This window comes from Panthera pardus, unplaced genomic scaffold (genome assembly GCF_024362965.1).
Source record: "Panthera pardus isolate Hobbes unplaced genomic scaffold, ASM2436296v1 HiC_scaffold_7, whole genome shotgun sequence".
In the NCBI taxonomy this organism is placed as follows: domain Eukaryota; kingdom Metazoa; phylum Chordata; class Mammalia; order Carnivora; family Felidae; genus Panthera; species Panthera pardus.
This window is the reverse complement of record NW_026527002.1, coordinates 62143267-62158038: the sequence shown is the minus strand read 5'-3', so window position 1 is coordinate 62158038 and position 14772 is coordinate 62143267. Positions and strand designations below refer to the sequence as shown.

At 39.4% G+C, this 14772-nt stretch overlaps 1 long non-coding RNA gene across 8 annotated transcripts in view; it reads right to left on the bottom strand.

Annotated features, from left to right (window-relative positions):
- LOC109273229 (uncharacterized) overlaps positions 1-14772 on the bottom strand; it is a 253369-nt gene that overhangs the window by 106980 nt on the left and 131617 nt on the right. For 7 of the 8 annotated variants that reach the window (XR_008419897.1, XR_008419894.1, XR_002082929.2 and 4 more), the window contains exon 5: positions 3014-3210. The exons of the other annotated variant lie outside the window; for it this stretch is intronic. This is a non-coding gene — a long non-coding RNA (uncharacterized LOC109273229). The remainder of the gene's footprint in view (positions 1-3013; positions 3211-14772) is intronic. 8 annotated transcript variants of the gene reach the window in all.

The window sequence follows — 14772 nt, the reverse complement described above, 5'->3', positions numbered from 1 at the left end:
TCAAATGTCAAGAGACTTGAGGTCAAGTTAGAGGATTGGAGAGAGAGATCTTCAGGCAGCCTAGGAAGACGGGACAACTGAGAAATGGAAGGCTTGAGCAGGTCTATGTATTCATGGAAGAAATTTCTACATGAAGAATTTGTTTTACTTGAAAAAAAAAAAATCCCTCCCTTAGCCAGATCTGCTTTGCTGGGAGAATATTTTCTTAAAATCTCTTCAGGGCAGGATTGGGAAAAGAATGTGCTGAGGTGGTAGCCAAAAGAGGGAGTGATAAGGAGAAAGAATGTGGTAGATGAGAGGAAAGACAGGAATCTGGGGAGGGAGCTTGAAGAAGAAAAATGTTGGATGGGGAACGTGCCGGATGAAATGCAGTGTGCTTCCTGAGGTGACCGAAGCTCATGATCTCTAGGATTTTCAGTGGAGGCTGCCAAAAGTACTGGAACCAATGAAGAGGTGGATTCCTTGTCATGATTGATGGCGCTGGACAAGAGAACATCCGACTTCGGGTTACATCCAGAATATGTTAGCTAATCTCCGGCACCACAAGAGAAAAGGACTCAGACTACACCAGGCGGTGGGGAGAATTAGAGCTTTTGATTCCCCTGAAATTGACAGCATTTAAACCTCTCAGAAGCCTCACGCCTTAGAGTCTTGATAACGTGGCTCTGCCCTCATCCTATAGCTCCTATTAGATGACAAAATAAATGCGCTGAGGCAAGATTCACTTTAGAAGCATCTTTGTACATCCTCTGATGTTTAGTAGATGTAATACTTGATACATTTTTATATTAGTAATTAATAAATTGATTTCCAATATATTTGGAATCCACATGAAACTTAAAGCTTTATGTCCTTGAACAATTTATGTAATCTCTCTGAGTCTTAATTTCTCTCAATGTGAAGCTGAGATAATAATACCCACTTTATAGGCCCAGTGTAAAGATTAAAAGGAGTACTCTTTGCATGTAGGTGTGTATATATATGAAATATAATATTCACATAAAGCATTTGGCACAGCGCCTGGAGTGTGGAAAGTGCACAAGTCATGGGTGTTAGCCGGTGTTTTAAGTTATGAATACTTTTTTTCAGATCTTGACTTTGATCTGAAGTACAATCCCATAGACTGGAAAGCAAGAGCTTTCATTACATTCCTGCCAGTACGCAAGGCTGGTTTTCTCTTTTTTTTCTCTACCTCCTCATTCCTATACCCAAGTTTAATACCACTCAGAATTAACATGAGTGCCACATGGGGTCCCTTCACAACTTCTGTGACTACTTCTCCCCATCTTCACACACACAGAACCCAGCATTTATGCATTTTTGAGAAAATTGAGTCTTTGAGGGTCACGGGGAAGAGTCACCCTGCAGACTGTGTAGCACTCTTACCATCACACTAGCCCCATCCCCCTCTCTCCCTTTTGCTATTTTCCTCCCCCTGAAAAGTGGCAAGAAAATCTGTTCCCTTAAGCAGTACGGAACAGTGAAACTCAAATTTACGCCCACTCAGTCCAGCCTTTCATTCTGAGTCCTTTTCCCAACAAATGTAGTTGTTTTCCCCTAGGGAATTCTCGTGAATAATAAGTCTCTGTTCTGATATGTTGTCACTAATACAATAAGGAACTCCCGATGGTGAGTTTCACTAAGCCTATAATAAGTTTACCAGGGCAGCTACTGAGTCTTTTCCTTCTTTAGGGTTCTTCACAAGTAGATTAATGTGTTTGTGCAGAAGGGAGCCTGAGATGCTCTATTTTCCAGCTTGTCTCATAATATAAGATCATGCATTTATAATAGGGGTTTTCCTAAATGATCTCAGATAGAAGGAGTTAGAATCACCAAAGCTCAGAAAGCTTCAGATACCTAATTAGCAGCAGAGCAAAGATAAGAAATTGGGTCTCCAGACCCCTAGTTCTATGTTCTTCTCACAGCCTATTACATTATACCCAATGCTCTAGCTCAACTAAATAAACCTCTGTAGACATCTGATTAGAGACCAGGAAGTGCCCTCCTTCCTGATCAAGGCTGACCTCAAAGTTCTAACTCATTTATTTCTATTTTAGTTCTTAAAAGAAGAAGAAGGAGAAGAAGAAGAAGAAGAAGAAGAAGAAGAAGAAGAAGAAGAAGAAGAGGAGGACATGCTTTTCTTTTAAAATGATGCGGTGTTTGGAAACACCCTCAAGAAGGTTCTTTCCTTTTTTCAAAAATAAATCTCAAGGTCTGGTTTTGTTTGTTTGTTTGCTTGTTTTTGGTGAGGTTGCTCTTCAAAAGGACCCGATGCACTTGGGTTGTGCAGCCATCTGCCACTACATGCTCAAGTATTGTGGTTAAAAAACTCTGGTCACCCTGCCTTTGATATAGAAGAACCACACAGGGTTGAGTCATATGCTGTGGAGAGAACACAGCTAATTATGGGATGTGCTGGGCCCAGAGAATATGTTAACTGCTACATAATTACAACTGCAATCCAAGGGGACAGAGTCATGGAAATCCAGTTAATATAAAGAAGTCAACATAAAAATACTCAATTCTAAGCCACAAACTACTGAAATATATTTCCATTCTTGAACTTCTATTCACATGAACTTCCCAACTGAAGATCTGGTTTGTCATCAGGGATGTCCATGAGCCTGGAGCCCTTTTTGCAATTAAATATAACATTGCTTTAAGAATTCTGGGTTGTGATGGTTTGAAAGAAGATGAGGGTCCCAGAGACACAAGACCTTGATTCTAGCTTCAGCTCTCCAATTAAAAAGGCAAGAGACCTTGTACAAGTCACTTAATTTGGTGAGGGGGGAGGTTGTGGGTAGATTTCTAGAGAGAGCCTCTAAAGTTTCCCTTCACAACAAATAGAAATAGTCCATTTCAAAGGAGTTATTGAGCACCAAGTTCATGCCATGCAAGTATTTAGAATTCAAAGATGAATAAAACATAGCCAAAAAGCCAATTTCACAAGGTTATTACACTTTTCTGAATGTTCTATAATTCAGTAAGATCATGACAGTAATAGAAACCTTACCTTTGGGAATTTTCTTTATTCTCTGAAAAAATTTCAACTCAAATTCTGATCAAGCAAAGTAACTTCTCATGACCAGTAGATTGAGAAGCTGAATGGTGGGGAAGTAGAAATAAAACTTTCACTGGAAATATTTCATGGCCACATTCGATGATGTCTAGGTTGTGTTCTACAACATTCCATCTGTAGGACATAACAGGCTGAAACCAGAAAAGAAAGCAGAGGAACATAAAAGGACCCCAGCACAACAGTTGTGTAATATACAGGTGTATGCGTGTGCATGTCTGCATATGTGCGAATATGCAGCCTTGTCTCTCAGGGTATGACACAGTGGTGGTTCTTAACCTGGGACCTGAATTAGGACCATTTAAGGTGCCCATGTCATACCATAAACTTGTCATTCAGTGGATGTGCACTTTACCCATTTTGATCCTTGGACACCCCTGCCAGGTTTATCTACAAAAGAAATATGGGAAGGTTATGGCCTTGAATTTTGAAAAGTCTCTCTGGTTTGTGTTTATTAATTTGCATATGGACACTGTTTTGTAGGACACTGGGAGAACCCATGGTCGGAATCAGAGATTAAAGTTGTATTCCCTACTATGTTGATTAATTAATTGGCTGGAGGACTTTGGCAAGTGACTTAATATTTCTAAAATTCATTTGTATCTGTAAAATGGGGACAATATCCAGCCCAGTCCTGAGGATTAAATGGGGCAATTTATATAGTTAGTTTTGTGACAGAAACTTAGTAATACTTCAAGGAATTGTAATAATGGTAATACTCCTGAAATGACTCTATGTACAGGGATGTAATGGAAGAAAACATATGATTTGTGAGGCATAGCTATCTCTCAATAATCTGTGACAATGAGAAAGTGTTATTGTAGGAAGTAAGATAATTAATAAATAATCTAAAAATTTCATTTTATAAAACGAAAAAATTATTTTTCATTATAAAACATGTATGTTCACTGTAAATTTTTAAATGATATAAATACGAATGAGGTAGAATATGAATTTTATACTTCCCAACTCCAAGATCCAGTGATTATTTTTTACATATACTTTAGGTATGCCTACATGTGTGTTTAATAAACAAATTATTTTATTTTATTTAAATGAACATTTTTCTGAGAGTGGGGGAGGAGCAGAGGAAGAGAGAGAGAGAGAGGGAGGGAGAGAGACAATCTTAAGTAGGGCCCACGCCCAGTGCAGAGCCCTGTGTGGGGCTCGATCTCACCACCCTGGGATCATGACCTGAGCAGAAATCAAGAGACGCTTAACTGACTGAGCTGCCCAGGTGCCCCAATAAACAAATTATTTTAAATAAAAATGGATCATGTTATATATGCTATTCTACAGAGTGATTCGATTCTGTTCAATAATATATCTTAAACCTTTCATGCAGTTACATATTACAAATAATCTTTCATTGTTTTAACATGCTGAATAATATAATGCTATATGGATATACAAAGATGTATTTACCAAGCTGCTTGAACATTTAGATTGCTTGCAATTTGTAAGAATCACAATGCTACAATAATAAGTAAAAACTATACTTTAGAGAATGGTACCTATGTTCTCCAATCTTTTAAAAATAAATTAAGGCATTATTGGAAGGAGGGAAAGAAAAAGTGAAAAGTTTATTAATTTATCTAATAATTTAATGTGCATAATGTTAAATAACATATTAGTGGGAATTTTTGTTGTTGTTGAATTTTACTGATAATTTTCCAGAATGAGAATTAACTGGATTGGGTGGCGCTCTTGTAGGCATGTTTGCATAGCCTTAGATGAAAGGGAGAGAATCCAATAAAATTGGTCTTCATTGAAAATGTGATGAATCTAACCTAATGAATCTAGTCCTTGGTTTCTGGAAAAATTCTCATACTTTGACATTGTGCAGATATCCCATTGTGAACCACCTTAGAGTCAGACAACAAAGCTTCTCACATGATGTACCCAGAACTTAACCAGGCAGACATCTGAGGATCGTAGTTGCATTTCAATGGTAATGTGAGACAGGGTTTGGACTTAACATTCATTAAGACAGGGAAGAGAAATATTTTTCTTCAGTGTTGACTTGGGGAGTGTGTTGAGCAACTCAAACATTTTAGAGGTACCAGTGCCTGATAACATGCTGGCAGAGATCCTGTGTGAGTGGATACAATTGCTTGGAAAGATTACTCACTTTTCTCTAGTGGATCTACATACACTGTGTAGTTTCAATCAAAACTCCATTGAAATTTTTCAAATGGACATTTACTCACCTGTTCCTAAAGTTCACTAAAAGAGTACATGACCAAAAACAGCCAAGAAATTCCAAACAACACAAAGAAAACAATGTAGCAAATCAAAATATAAAGTTATAGATATTAAAACATTGTGGTGACTGTGTCATGAATAGACAAATAAACTGGAACAGAATATAAAAGTCTAGAAATGAACATCCATAAGAATTTATTACATGATAAAGGTGACATTTCAATTGGAGGTAAAATTATGTGCTACTCAAAATTTAGATTCTATTTGGAAAAATAAGCTATATATTTCATTATATATACAACAGAAAGACTAAAATGCATAAAAGAAAGCTTTGAAAAGTATTAGAAAAAACATGCTAATAAGACAATTAAATTAGGACTTGAATTATGATCGTAGGGCACTAGAAAAAACTATAGTATATATATACATAAAAATGTACACACACACATACTGGCAATATACTTCCTATATATACATATGTAAGTCTTTCTAAGCAACTCACAAAACTCAAAGGACATAAATACGAATACTGGTAGACTTCACTACCTAAATCTTTCAACTTAGATACTTTGAAAGACATCATAAAGATCTTTAGAAAACAAGGAACAGTGGGAGAAAATATTTTCAAAAAAAAAATCAATACTCATAATATTAAAAGCTCTTACAAAGCTCTAAGAATAATGTAACAAGACCACTAGGGAAAAGCACAAAATATTTGAACAGACAGTTCAAAAAAGGAAGAGGGAAAATCCACCAAGAAACATCAAAAGATACTCAATCCGGGGTAATTGAGGAACTAGAAATAATTAACACCAAGAGGCCATTTTTCACCAATTACAAGAATTGCAAAAGATGATATCTGGTGCTGGCAAAAGTACAAGGCTAAGAAACGGACACTCTAAAGCACTCTACACAGGGCGACTGTTGTCGCCTTTTTCTGTGGTGTAATTTCGTAATGCTCATCAAATTCAAATGCATTTATACTTTTTCAGTTTCTCTCCCATGGGACTCCTCACTGATGCTTAGATATTTATGCAAGGGTGTTATTGTAGCATTATTTTCAGTCACCGGTGTAGCGCATACTAATTCCATAAAAGCATAAAATGGTTGAGCCATAGAAGGCTCACCAGGGAGAAACCTGGCTTGAGCAGACGCTCTACAGCTCAGTTTGCTAAAAAGGCTGGAAGACATGGAACATGAAAAGCAACAATCTTTTTTCAGATAATCCCTCCTTTCCAAGAAAGACCCAAACTCCATGTATAACACGTTCCGAGTCGGGCTTCTATTTTGTGCCCCCATTTGTGTTTCCTGTCTGCCTAAAATCAAGGCAATACTTCAGAAAACTTGAACGAATAAGAGGTTTCACGTCCGTGCATTCTAGTACTGGTGTCAAAAGTCAAATCCTTGCCGACCATGTTCATCTGAAAATACTCTTTCAGGGCAGTATGTAAAGTCACATATTTGCTAAAGCTTAAAGATAAAACTATCATTAAGGAAAGGCTGTTCCTTCGGCCATGGTCTTATAACTTCACCCAAAGATGACTGCAATATTCTTTTCCCTGCTGTTTGTTAGAGGTTCATGCTGTGCCAACTTCTACAGCCATGTTTATCTACCTAATTATATAGTGCAACCTGTGTTTGGAAGGCTAGTTCTGTTTTATTATAGTTTCCCACAGCAAAAACAAAAATATTTGTTTAAACTTATCTATTGAACACAAAAATCACTACTGCTTTCCTAGTCAATTGATACTAATGTTGGATTTGAACATTAAAATGACAACAGTGGTGCCTATCTGGCCGATCAGAGACTTTAGGCCTAGAGCAATCACCACATCGCCTTTTCAAAAAAGGATAAAGAGGCCCTTGGTGGCTCAGTCGGTTAAGCGTCTGACTCTTGATTTCGGCTCAGGTCACGATCTTGCAGTTCGTGAGATTGAGCCCTGCGCCAGGCTCCATGCTCACAGCACAGAGCCTGCTTGGGATTCTCTCTCTCCCTCTCTCTCTGCCCACCCCCCGCCCCACACTGTGTGCATGCTCTCTCAAAAATAATAAATGAATGAATAAATAAAATAAAATAAAATAAAATAATAAAAAGGCTATGAAACTGTTTCGTGGACCACTGTGAAGACAACATTCCAGCTGTTCTAACAACATACCTGCTCCCAACCACCACTGATACTGAAATCTGTCGCATTCGCTTCTCTTCTCCCCTAAAAACTGAAGACCACTACTTATCAGCATGGTACATGCTTCCCTTTCTGATGGTTAGCATTCCCACGGACCCTTCTGGATCCCTAGCATGGGCTCTTGGAGCTATTTGTACTCACTTGTGCTATGAAGTACTGGGTATCCAGGAACATGATGGTCAAGGCTTAGCATGTAGAGTTGGACTCCTGAAGGAAACCCCAGCTCTACCACTTAACTTGTGTGCCCTTGAGCATGTTACTGAACTTCCCTCAGCATCAGTTTCCTTATCTGTAAAATGGGAATGATAAAAGTACTTGCAGGATTGCTGAGATCATTAAATAGACTAATATGTTGACTGGCATGTAAAAAGAGCCAAAGAAAAAAAAAAAGAAAAAAAAAAGAAAAAAACAGTCAGCTCTCATTGCTAGCACTCTCATGATCTACCTGCAGGCCCCCGCTTTGGCCAGACCTGGGTTTACTCAGCAAAACAGATCACACCAATTCTCACAAGGCCACAGCACTGCTTGCAGATTTCCCAGGCTGTGGGCATGCACGCCACATTGGAGGCAACTCTATCCACAAGAAGGTGAAGAGAAGTTCCACCCTGAGTCCCAGCCATGCCTGCCCTTCCATTTTCACTTTCTCAGGATCCAGATAAAAAGGAAAGAAGTTCCATGGCTCTATGCCACTGTGTGCATACCTGCCTTCCAAAACCAGGCCCTCTGCAGACCTAACTGTGCACACATGTGCCCTTTGCTAGACTGTGAACCTGAAGGAGGAGGAATCAAGTTCCCTTTTTCTTTGTATCTCTTTTGGTGATTTGCCTTGTACTGTGTCTGGAAAAGAAGGAAGAGAGGGAGAGACATTTGTAAGCAAGATGACTGAAACAGCCTAAGGGAAAAGGGAATTTACCTGGTTTCCCAATCTCTTTGTTCCCAACTGTGAAAGATGTTCTTCCCCTTGGTTTATCAATGCCTTCCAGCATGCCTTAGCTTGTCTCCATCATGTGATGGATTCCTTCCCCATTTCTTTGTCTCAGAACACTTTCTCTCTCTCTCTCTCTCTCTCTCTCTCTCTCTCTCACTTTCTCTCTCTCTCTCTCTCTCTCTTTCTCTCTGCCAAATGGCAATCAAGTGTGAATGCATTACTACTCTAAGACAAGGTACTAATAAATCGATGTAACAGAAAACCAAAATCCTTAATCCAGGGAAAGCTATTCTCTACAAAGACTCTAATATGGGTCACTATAATGGGGCAATGTCAAGTTCTGTATTGGGCGGCTGAGAGAAAGACACCTGTATGATTTTTCTTTCTCCTTCCTTTCTGTACTAGCTTCCTTAGCTAGCTCTGAGAAATGTACCTGTAGGGTCTGAATGAGTCTGGCCACCCTGCTGCGGCTATACCAATTCTATCTTCTCTTTGGTTTTCCCAGAGCCAGCCTTAAAAGAAGCAAAGTTCATGCAGAAGGTATTGTGAGAATAGCCACTGCACAGTTTGTAGAACTGTACCAGAGAAACAAGAGATAACAGAAGGGCTTTCTAGTTCCTCCACAGAACAGCGGCATTGTTCTGAACACAATCAAGTGTTTGATTTCTTTGCATGACCACATGCAACCCCTATGGAGAGACGATGAGTAAACATGACCAAAGGCTGGTACTTTCCCTTTCAGTTCAAACCTCCAGCTAAATGAATCATAGTAGTTCTATGAGAAAGTGAGGGGAAAACCCACCAATAGGTAGTGAAAAAACTTTAAAGTATGACTGAGCAAGTACCTGGGGGGGAAAAAAGAAAGCCTCGCAAAGCATTGCTTTTCAGATGGCGCCTTCTCTGTGCCTCAAATTGCCTGAGGTCCTTGGATTGGAGCATGTATTGCTCTGTATCAATTGACTCTGTTCAATTTGAGCGTAACCTGCCTGAGGACAGAATCTCACGTGGCACTGTAGTCACAGTGGGTTTGGTGAACAAGAGTGCCTGGTTTTGAGCACAATGTCTACCCCTTACACCTTTATAAATTTGGACTGGTTATTCCATTTCCATGGGCTTCATTTTCATTTTTATAAAATGAAGACAACACTACTATCTACCTCATGAAGTTATCGTTGGTGTTGCCTGTATTAAACCGCTATGCCCACGCCCAGGCATAATCATTGATGATCAATAATCATCAATTCTTATTGCTGACTATTGCTGTCCTCCAGGTACAGAGTCCAGTGCACCCATAATTCTCAAGATCGACATGATTCAATAAACTAATCACCAGTGCTGCCCCATGGAATTACTACTTTGGTGAATAAATTAGTCTGGAACAATTGCATCATCCTATTCTCTCACCTCTGTTTACCTTGTCAAACAATTCTTTTCCTTATTTATTTAGTAGCAGTGTATGAAATTTTATAGCAGTTCTATATGTATAATAAGAACTTTTAGACATCAAGGGAGTTATTTCTTTATTCAACAAACAATTTTGAAACAGATACAGTTTCCAGATACTGGGAACACACTAAGAAAATGACACAAAGACAAAATGCCTAAATCAGTGTAACTGATAATAACCACTTCGAGCTATTATCTACCTTGTAGTAAACATTGTATTAGGCTCTTTACATACATTAGCTCATTTTATGCTGACAAAAATTGGCAAGGTGATTGTGATGTACACTTTAGAGAGAAGAAAACTAAGATTCAAACAGACTCAATAACCTTGCTTAACACTTTTCAGTTAGAATTTTCCATAGCTAAAACCCCCTCTGTATTTCCAATGCCTGTTCGTTTTCTACTCTCTTGTGATCCCTCTTTTAACATCTCACTACACTGTCAGGCAGAATGAAATAAGCACTCAGTTGGAGGCATTAGTAAATCACTATGGAACTCTGGAACTCTGGGAGGAAGAACAATGAACTTGGATAGTGGAGGACGAGGGTACTTAGAAGGAAACATACAACGTAAGCGAGATAACAGAGGGCAAAAATGAAGGGCTCCAGGAAGTGAAAACATATCAGCAAAGACCCAGCAGTAACCATTTGCAGGGGGAAGTAGCCTGTGCACCAGGATATAGAAAATCAGCTGCAAGTCGGAGTGAATTATTTATGGGTGGGGTAGGATGTCCAGAGTTTTGGAAAAGATTGCTTTTTAAAGTACAAACACAATCTACCTGCATATTCACACACCTTTGTTGCATAGCTGAAGTAAAGATAAACTTGAGCCCCACCGTGGGTTTGGAGTCCCACCTTGGGTTTGAGCAAGTGTGACTTAATGATGTTTGTACCTAAAGCACGCGCGCGCGCACACACACACACACACACACACACACACACACAAACATCCAATGCCTAAATAATCCTACCTTGATCATTCTTTCTCCCAAGGCAAAATACCCAGAGATTATTCTCAATTCCACAGACACTCAATGAGCAAATATGTATGATGAAGTCTATCTGTTGCAAGACCTAAAAGAGAGAGAGAGTGCTTGCTTTACATGTGACCTAAAAGCAGGTGTTTTAAGAGGAATAGAGGGGTTAGAAAAGGACACACCTGGGCATTCACATACAGAATGGGCGGGGGACGTTTGGAGAACTGTGGACCTTTAAGGTGGTCTATTTCCCCCAACTTTATAGACAAAAGGCTTAGGGACACCTGGACTTGCCCCAGAACCCAACACCCTTGTTGCCCTGGACTCTCCCACCACTTCATCATTGAGTTGTTCTGAAAGCAGTGGTTGCTTCCTCTAGAATACATCCCGTTTGCCTCTACAGGGAAGGCTTTTTTTGGCTACAGCGAAAGGAAAGTGGGAAGATAAAACAAACTTTAATTCATCTGTTCTTACTCATAGGCTTCCCATCAAGGATGGGTTTTATCCTTATTTAGAATCAATACTAAGTAAAGAAAGTATAAATATACCAATTGAAAAACTCTTTCTGTGGATGCCTTAGCAGCCACAGTTAAATTGCCTGAGGTTTAGAGACACCATGCATTTTCCCTAGCCCTTATTCTGGAACCCTCAAGTGTTAAACTCAATCATTTCCTGGGACCCTTGATATAACAGCATCTAGGATCTGTTAAATTTTTTACAATTTGATTTTTGGACTTAAAAAAAATAGTTCTGGGACAGAGTTAGGTAAATCCCTAGTAGGCCAATGGACTTTTTGAACCCTAATTGCTTATGCTGAATATTTTTTCCCCAAGAGTTAAGAGCAACGGTTTCAGTTGAGTGTTACCTTGTCTGACAAGAGCAAGAGGATCTGGGTGGAAGGGAGGAATTTCCCCTGGGCATTTCCCACAGATTAGCCCTGTGTCAAGGGAATCACACCTCCGGGGTGAACCTATGGTCTCTGTGTGCCCGCACAGGAAGCAGCATAGACTGAATCAGATGACCTTAATCTGTCCCCCACTGTCCCTCACACAAACTAGCACTATAATCCAAGGGAAAGTCAAACTGAAGAAAGTTTAGATTCTTCACCTGTAAACTAGGACACTTGAACACATGTGTCCCTTTTAGGACCTTGATCTCTTCATTTTCTTGGGTTGCCCCAGAGAAACACAAAAGAAGCCACCAGGTAACGTCTCAGAGCTGAGTACTTTGAGAAAATAAAAGGAAAATGCATGTTAGGAATGCATCTTAAGGGTTCATGGCTAGATCTGTTCCCTGGTTAAGGAAACTGGAAATCTGCGGGTGACTGAGTCTCAAGTAAAATAACTTGTTGAGGACAGTGTGTGTGTGATGGGGGGGGGGGGGAGGGGCTTATTTTCATAGAAGGTGAAATCAAAACAGCCTTGAGTGATGAGCCTAGATCTTCGGCTACTCTCTGGTCAATTTTCCACTACATTACGCTGTCTAGATTTTTCTCCTCCAGACCTAAAGAAAAGAGAACATGAAATGACAGGCAGGTGATTTGGAAAAGGTTAAACCATTGTTTCCAACCTTTCCAAAGACTAGTTCCAGAAGACATTGCATATAAAAATGTTTTCAAGGTGCAAAACGGGATTCTAGAAAATCTACCTCTGTCTTGGAGCTTCAATATTAGCATTAAGAACAAGTCAGGAAGATCTTACTGTAGAGAAACCTGCATATATTTTCTTTAGTATTTACTACCTTATTTGGCCACTGAAGACATACTTTATACAAACCACCAATTGTCACTGTATCTGATTGGCAAATACATAGAAACAATCACTTCTATAGATGTAAGGAAAGGTCCTTTTACCTACACTGCGAAGTGACCATCTCTTTCATCTTAGCATGTGTCCATTTGCTCTCCTATTGCTAATTACCTTCACTCAGCACAGACTTGGTTTTTAGCACAATATTTGTCAGCCTCATCTCAGTTGTTTCTTTATTCCAGCCTCTGACATCACACCTCTGAATCCACACAATTACCTGGCTTAATACTTGCAGGTCATGGATACTCAATTACTTGTGATGATTCTGTAACTAACCTTTATAACATTTTTGAGTCATTTCAGTCATGCAAATATGAATTTCTAAGTTGATTACATATACATATGGCGCAACTGACTTCTATAGCCCGTTGGTTTTGTGGGAAGCTATCCAATGATGCACACCCAAAACCTTCATGTGTCAGTGAGAAGTGTGTAGCAAATCTAATCTTTGCTTAAATATAAACCCACAGTGAAAAGAAGCCACAAGAATCCTCCCTCAAAGCCAGTACACACAAATCAGGGTCAGCAGTTAAAGGCACATGGTCATCTGCCCAGTGACCTATCTTTCCCTTTGGGAGCTGGCCAAGTTCCAGAGAAGCCCTGGTGGGGAGGATGGATGGTGAGGAGGAATGAGTCCAGACCAGAGTGACCAGAGGGGCCATGTGGCCTGGAGCGGTTCCATGCAGTCCCGCCCAGCTCCAGCTGGAACCCCAAATGAGAAGGTCACAGCCAGTAACAAGGAGCCAGTACAAATGGGCACGGATAACCAGACCTAGACATATGCACATGTTGATCAGCAGGAACAAAAACAAATTATTTAAGATAAATATGTTGAGGTGAGGACAAACATAGGTGGACAAACTGGAACTCTTGTGCATTATTGTAGGAGCGTAAAATGGTACAGCCACTCTGGAAACATTATGGGGGTTCTTCAAAAAATGGAAAATAGAACTTCATGATCCAGCAATACCACTTCTGGGTAATTATCCAAAAGATCTGAAATCAAGATCTCAAAAGGATATTAACACAACTGTGTTTATTGCAGCATTATTCACAAAAGCCAAGATGCGGAAACAACTTACATATCCCTTGACAGATGAATGGATAAGGAAAATGTGGTATTTACACATGGCGGAATATTATTCATCCTTTAAAAATGAAGTTCTGCAATATGTGACAACATGGATAAACTTTGAGGACATTATGCTACGTGAATAAACTAGTCACAAAAAGATAAATACTAAGTGATTCCGTTTACATGAAATACTGACATAGTCAAGTTCACAGAATCACAATGTGGAATTGTGGTTACCAAGGGCTGGAGGTAAGAGATAAATAGGGAGTTACTAATCAGTAGACATAAAGTTTCAGTTAAGCAAAATGAATAAGTTCTAGATACATGCAGTACAACATTGCACCTACAGTCAATAATAAACATACTCTACATCATGGTTTCGTTAGGAGGGGAGACCTCATGTAAGTGTTCTTACCATGATAAAATCAAAAGAAAACAAAAGATGAAAAAGACATGCTTGGGATGTCTTAGGCACTGAACATATTGCATTATTATTTTTATATTCAGTGGGCTCTTAATAAGAGGATATAGGTTAGTGAATAAGGAGGGACTCTTAATAAGAGGATATAGATATAGGTTAGTGAATAAGGAGGGATTAGACTGTAGTCTGACATTACTGTGTTCATTCTCCTGATCCCTCAGTTTTTATCATCTGTAAGATTAAAATTAAATAGAATTATACAGGGTATATAGGATGAAGGTCATTCCTAGCATATTCTAAGTATATTTTAAACATTTGTTTAAAAATAGGACAGTGTGAAGACCTGACCCTTTTGTCACTCTTGGTTGGTCTTTCCTTGAAGCTTACAAGCTCCAGATACCTCAACACATCTCTCTTGACCTCCTCCACTTTTCTCTTTTCTTTACCGCTTCATCTTTCTTCTCATTCCTCTGTCCTCTTTCTTCTCTCTGATCTCTCATATACCAGGTCAACCATAGTCTTTCAATGCCTACTCCCCGTGTGTGTGTGTGTGTGTGTGTGTGTGTGTGTGTGTGTGTGTGTGTGAGAGAGAGAGAGAGAGAGAGAGAGAGAGAGAGAGAGAGAGAGACTGTTTCCACTGGAGAAGGGAGT